This window comes from Sander lucioperca, chromosome 17, assembly GCF_008315115.2.
Source record: "Sander lucioperca isolate FBNREF2018 chromosome 17, SLUC_FBN_1.2, whole genome shotgun sequence".
In the NCBI taxonomy this organism is placed as follows: domain Eukaryota; kingdom Metazoa; phylum Chordata; class Actinopteri; order Perciformes; family Percidae; genus Sander; species Sander lucioperca.
Window position 1 is genome coordinate 10,902,820 of NC_050189.1, and position 6,000 is coordinate 10,908,819.

The 6,000-nt window shown below is 38.0% G+C and overlaps 1 protein-coding gene across 1 annotated transcript in view; it reads left to right on the plus strand.

Annotated features, from left to right (window-relative positions):
* The window catches only part of LOC118493511, a 124,759-nt gene that overhangs the window by 41,277 nt on the left and 77,482 nt on the right, over positions 1–6,000 (plus strand). The gene's annotated exons all lie outside the window — the stretch shown is intronic.

A 6,000-nucleotide genomic window follows, 5' to 3' on the forward strand; every position in this document is an offset into this window, starting at 1 on the left:
ATTCTAACTGTATAATAAGTGGTAACTATATTCTCAGAAAGTGGAAGCACTGCTACTTGGGCGGAGTGATTAGTGCAACACCGAAAAGCACAGTTACTTCCGTCAACAAAACCAATGTGAATAGCTAGTTAGTAGCGAATGTGACTGGTGATCATGGCATTATTTGTACACCCTGTGACTATTCAAAGCACAACATGTAAATAGGAACATGTTTGTGTTATTTTGTCACTTATTCGGAGCAGTCGGCTAGTTGGAACCAGTTACCTGCATGATCTGTGCTAGGCTAAGCTAATGCTGGGGGTGTCAGACAGCGTTACAGCATGCACGGACATGAGAATGGTATGTATCGACTTGTCTAACTCTGGGGGTTACGGTGAATAAGCTAATGTCCCAATAAGTCGGCGTGTTCCTTTAAGCAGTAAGTGCACATATAAGTGCAAATAAAGAGAGATCTTCCAGAGAATTACTCCTCTTAATTTTTAAGTTGGCCTCATTTCTCTCAAAAGTGTGTCTATCAGTGGGAGAGCCTTTTCCAGTGTTCTGCCCTGTAATCACAGACTATCCATTTGCCCCTGCAGACAATGATATCGTGCCACATCCAGCGTCCTGCTCCCAAAGGCGAGAGAAGTGAGCAGATGAGACATTCCCTAACGTGGCATGCATTTATAGATCCAATTCAATCAAACTCTCTCACATAAGCAAGTATTCTCTGTTTCACACATACTATTTGTCTCTCTTACATATATTGTCATACTTTAGTATGATGGTGCAAATAAGAGGGTATTTTTGTACTATATACCTATACGGCCTCTCATAGATGAGTCTTGAGACCCCTCTTGAAGGATCCAAAACTATCGCACGAACGCAGAACACTAGGCAACTCATATCATAGAATGCAGTCATATTTTAAGAGGACTGTCTGCAGGGAACGTGTCTGACCAATCACGGTGGGTGTGGGCCACCTGTGCCAAAAATGCCAGGGCCGAATTTTTGTCCCAGTCCAGCCCTGTTTCAAGGCACAACCAATCTGTCTACCCGCTCTGAGCTCTGTGCCCTACGCCCTACTTCACGGTTTTACTGCAGATCATGTGTAGGCTTAAGCCTCACTGATCTCTCGCTCTTCTCACCCACAGTTCAATACTGCTGCATTAAGTTAAAACTGCTAACACATGCGTAGCACGTGTCCATTTAAAATGTCCGATTACTGAAAGTTAATCCACATCCTCCAGCCAGTATTCAGAGTTCAACAGATATATGGACCATATAAAGCACAATGAGGTTTCCTAACAAACTAAAACATGTTTGCTTCAGAGGACGCATAACGCTGAGAAATTAATCTGTGTTGTTGATGTTTGTATTAACATTTTAACAACTTAGTAGGGAACAGTGGGGATTTCTCCAATCAGGAATGAGCTAGAGTCATGACACTCCTACTGCACATGCTCAGTAGGCCCCTCCTTCTTTCTGGAAGTTAACAGCTACATGTCATCATTCCTTCTGGGAGAACTGACATTCAAGGTGAAAAAGTAACTTTTTTATGACCAGATATTTTTGGCATACTGTCTTAACTGTTTAAGTATTGATCTTTATAGTTATATAGTTTGAATGTGCAGTTTCTAGCTCTTAAGAGACTTAGGTTCAGTGTCTTAAAGCTAATGTGTTAGGCTAGCATCACTAGTTTTAAGATTGTCATGTCTAGTCCCTGTGTCAAGTTTCTTTGTTTAGTTGGTTTCATGTTTTCTGTTGGTTTTCCCATTTCCTGTTTTAATTTGAAGTCTGTCTTTTCTCCATAGTCTTGTTTGATTTACTTCCTGTCTTTTGGTTTTCCCGCCCTTGTGATTGTTTGATGTGTTTCACCTGTTCCCCAGCCCTAGTGTCACCTGTCCCTCGTTTCCTCATTACCCTGTGTATTTAGTCCCTGTGCTTTCTGTGTCTGTTGTTGGTGGATTGTCATTTGTTTTTTGTCGTCAGTCTTTGGTGTGGAGTTCTGTTCTGTTTGCTGCTGCGTTTTTGTACTCCTGGATTTTTACCCGTTTCTTCCTTGTTCCTGTGTTTCTGGATTTACTCACCTGACCTGCTTACAAGTTTGTAAGTCTCCATGTGTTTTCATTAAATTTCTATTATTTCTAACTGCTGCACTCTCCTCACCTTCCTGCATTTGGGTCCAATCCTTCAACCCTGACAAATATGGCTGCCGGTGGTGCGTTGCAACTGTCCCTCATGACAACAATAATGACAATTACATAAAATTGATATAAAAGCCAATTCAGTGGTTTGATAACTCTGGTTTCAAACTAAAAAAGATTTGAAAAATTATGCCAAGTATAAGTTTTATTACATCTAAATGACTGCAACATTTTTCAGGGTCCATTTAAGTACAAATTACTTGCATATTATATGTACATGTTGCAGCAGTATGGGCGGGTAGGTGACCTATATAATATAATACAAACGGTTGCTGAGAAACTAAAGGAAATGTAAAGTGTTGCAACTGCCCCCTCTCTCCCCTACTGTACTTGACTCCCAATGAAGCAGTAAGGCTGAGTCAGACTCTTCATATCTGTTAGTTTCTGTTGTTACTGTTCTAAATGTTTCTTGATCCTCTGTGATCTGAAGCTGCAGACTCAACAAAACTACAGCTTTTTTTTGTGTTGTGTAATTGAAACTGTAATTTTGTATTACAGTCTATAATTATTTCTGATTCAGCTGTTATATTTCTGTGTTATTCGTCACACAGAAGGCCATGTATTAACTCTGAAATATTTTGCACTAATCTGTTAAACTTGATCCAGTTGTGATCAGAACCTGTTGCTGCTGATGTGGGCCTCTTAAGCCCATCCATGTTTCAGAAACATGGACTTAGTGTTATTTAAATGTATTTAACATGAATGCTAGCTGGTAGTTGCTATGCTAGTTGATGTTAATGAGAAAGTAGTAGACATTTATGTAATTACTTACATGTAAATAAATGATAACATGCATTGTACATACATAACATTTAATATTTCAGTTCATAATTATTTTTTGTTGTATTTGCTTATTTTACATAAATATTTAAGAAATTGAGTTTTAGTTTGTCTGGTAAATAAACAGTTGTACATAAAGTGGTATGGCATGTTATTTAGACTAAAGTGGAGACACCAAAGCTTATAATGTTCATGTATTTGGCAGTTTATCTAGAGGATTTTTTTTTAGTGAACTGAGAACATCTCTACTTGATGATTTTGTGTTTAGAAGTAAAATCTGAATTATGGATGATCTCTTGAGACAGAAAGTGTGTTAGAAGTCTGAAGTACACAAAGATCAGATGCTGACAGCGAATTAACTTTGGGCTCACAGAATAAACCAACAGACAGCATGTCAAGCAGTTCAGCTTTTAAGTTCAATAATCAATTTAAATCCTACAAATGTTCAACATGATGAAAGTGTTTTATTCAGTTTAACTAAATGTTGTCCCTGTCCTTTCCTGTAGAAAATCCTGAATAAAGGAGTTCTCATTGTTAGCATTTTCTCCACTATGTGACACTAACGGCTTGTTAAAATACAGCCGCATGTGTTACGATGAGCAGGGGATAGTGGACCCAAACGCAGGGAGAAGGCAGGCAGGCAGAAGGTTTGAACTCAAGGATTTATTGAAACAAAACACGGCCGCACGGAGGCTGGAAAAAAACACAGGAAAAAGAACTCGCAGGGAAAACTTACAAAATAATGCAGGGAAGAATACAAAACAAAGGCACCAGGCTAAAACACGCTGACAGGATACAAACACACACAACTGACAGGACAAGGACACAAAACGATCGGACAAGAGACAAGGGGAACAAAGAGGCTAAATACAAGAGGTGATGAGCAAATAAGGGACAGGTGATACAACAGGTAAAACACATTAGGAGAGGCAGAGTAATCAAAACGGGCAGGAAAACACAGGAAGTAAAACTAGACAAGACAGAAAACTAGACTAAAACAAAAATAAAACAGGAAACGGAACATAATACAAAACAGGGAACAGAAATGACCATAACTACAACAGCATGTTTGAACCTGTTCAACTGTTTTAAATGTTACTAAAGATGTACAAACTCCAGTTCCCTGTACTAGTGAAGAGAACAGGACAGAGACCTGCTTGCACATTTTGCTATTGTTAATTTACCTTAAAACTATAATTATAGTTAGTCTCGTGAACAACTCCTAAAATTATTTTCTGTAGCAGGGATGTCGTTAGGCCTATTTTAGGGGTGCTGAAGCAAGCCTTAAGATGTTCCTAAGCCCCCCTAAATAAGAACCGGTGTATCCTTCAATTCTTTAAGCAGATGGATATTCAAAGATATTTTAGCAGAGAGAAAGAGAAGCAGGAGATTGGCAGGGCAGTTGATTCTGAGGGAGCCGGCGTGATTGAGGTCAGTAATGGTCTATAGGTCTAAGGACATGTGGGGGGTTGTGTTTTCTTCTAACAATAAGCATTTGTTGGCAGGTCTAGGCACTAAGGCATAGCCTAAACTAAATTATTTCATATTTATTATACAATATATGCTAGCTATATTCTGACCAACTTAACTTTCTGCATTCAAATATGCTTGACATATGACAACTTGTTCAACCATTTTGCATGTAAAGACTTATGCTATGAACTAATGCCTACATTTTGTGGGGGGTGAGACTATTCAACAGAGACCCATTATAATACATTTTGATCATGACAAAAGCAATTGATAATGTAGGAAACAGCAGAGAATTGTACATAATCATTTGCATGGATATACCAAAGCATTTGCAACTTGTTCAACGAAATGAGAAACTGCTTCTTTGATGTGCCCAAGTGACACAATGATGTGAAGATTGAACAGGTCTTTCAACAAGTTGAGAATTTCAGTTCTGATCTGAAATGTACCGAAACACCTGATTAAAAACTGTAATTTGGTACTTTTCCGTTTCATGTTTACAGTAAAGGTAACTTTGGTAAACTGTTAGTTATTGTTTGTTTCACTAGTTATCCCTCATTAAAAAGGGGGTTCTTGCTAAGAATATCACCATCTTCTACGAAATGTCAGGAATACACCGTGTTCATTGCAAAACAATAGTTTGCAATACTAAAAATACTGCATCCTCACAAGTTTTTTTTGATAGTAGCTTTCACATAGTGTCACTTTATGATGTATAGTGGAAGATCAGAAAACGTGGGCAGGAGTTGTGAGAGAAGGTATGCGTGAAATTACACACCTGTAATCCAAATCATCTAGTATTTGGGGCAGGCGCAGTGCCACTCATGATTCTTATTTGTTTTTCAACCCCGTGTGTTCAAGGGTTCCTAGACTTTCTCTATTACATTTTACTTGAATTATTAATTACCTCTGTGTATTAATCTCTTTCAGATAACAGGAAAGAGTTTGAAAAGTATCAGAGGAAGAGGCACTAATGATTCGAGAAAAGAGGAAGCCAAAGAAGAAGACCTACACAGACTTCGAAATGGGTAGGTAATAAACTATTATTAAATCGCATCCATCTATCAACAGTAAATATTTTAACCCTTTGGAAGTTGTTCTTAGGTTACATTTTGTTTTCAAAATGTAACCCTAACGTACAGTGAAGGAGAGATACCACACGTCCTTCCTGCTGCTGTCAGACTTTATAATCAACACTGCTCCAAGTAGACCACGCACACCATATGTGACAATTTACTCATGTGCAACATCAATGTACACCTTATTATGCAATATCAATAACTCCTCTGTGCAATACTGTGTTAAACTTTCTGTATACTTAACTGTTTTCTCATCATCTTTGGTAAGTTTGCAAACCATCTTAATTGAAAATGTGAGTTTAATTGAAAATGTGAGTAGGAAGTAAAGAGGGCAGCATAAAATGGCACCTTTGGTATCAAAAGTAAATACTTTTTAAATAATTGTGATTACCATGAAACCTTGATGTTAGCCCTTTTAGAGAGAAAGTTATGGTATTTTATGGGATGGTGTATAACATGCTATTTAAAGCTTTCATTTAGAA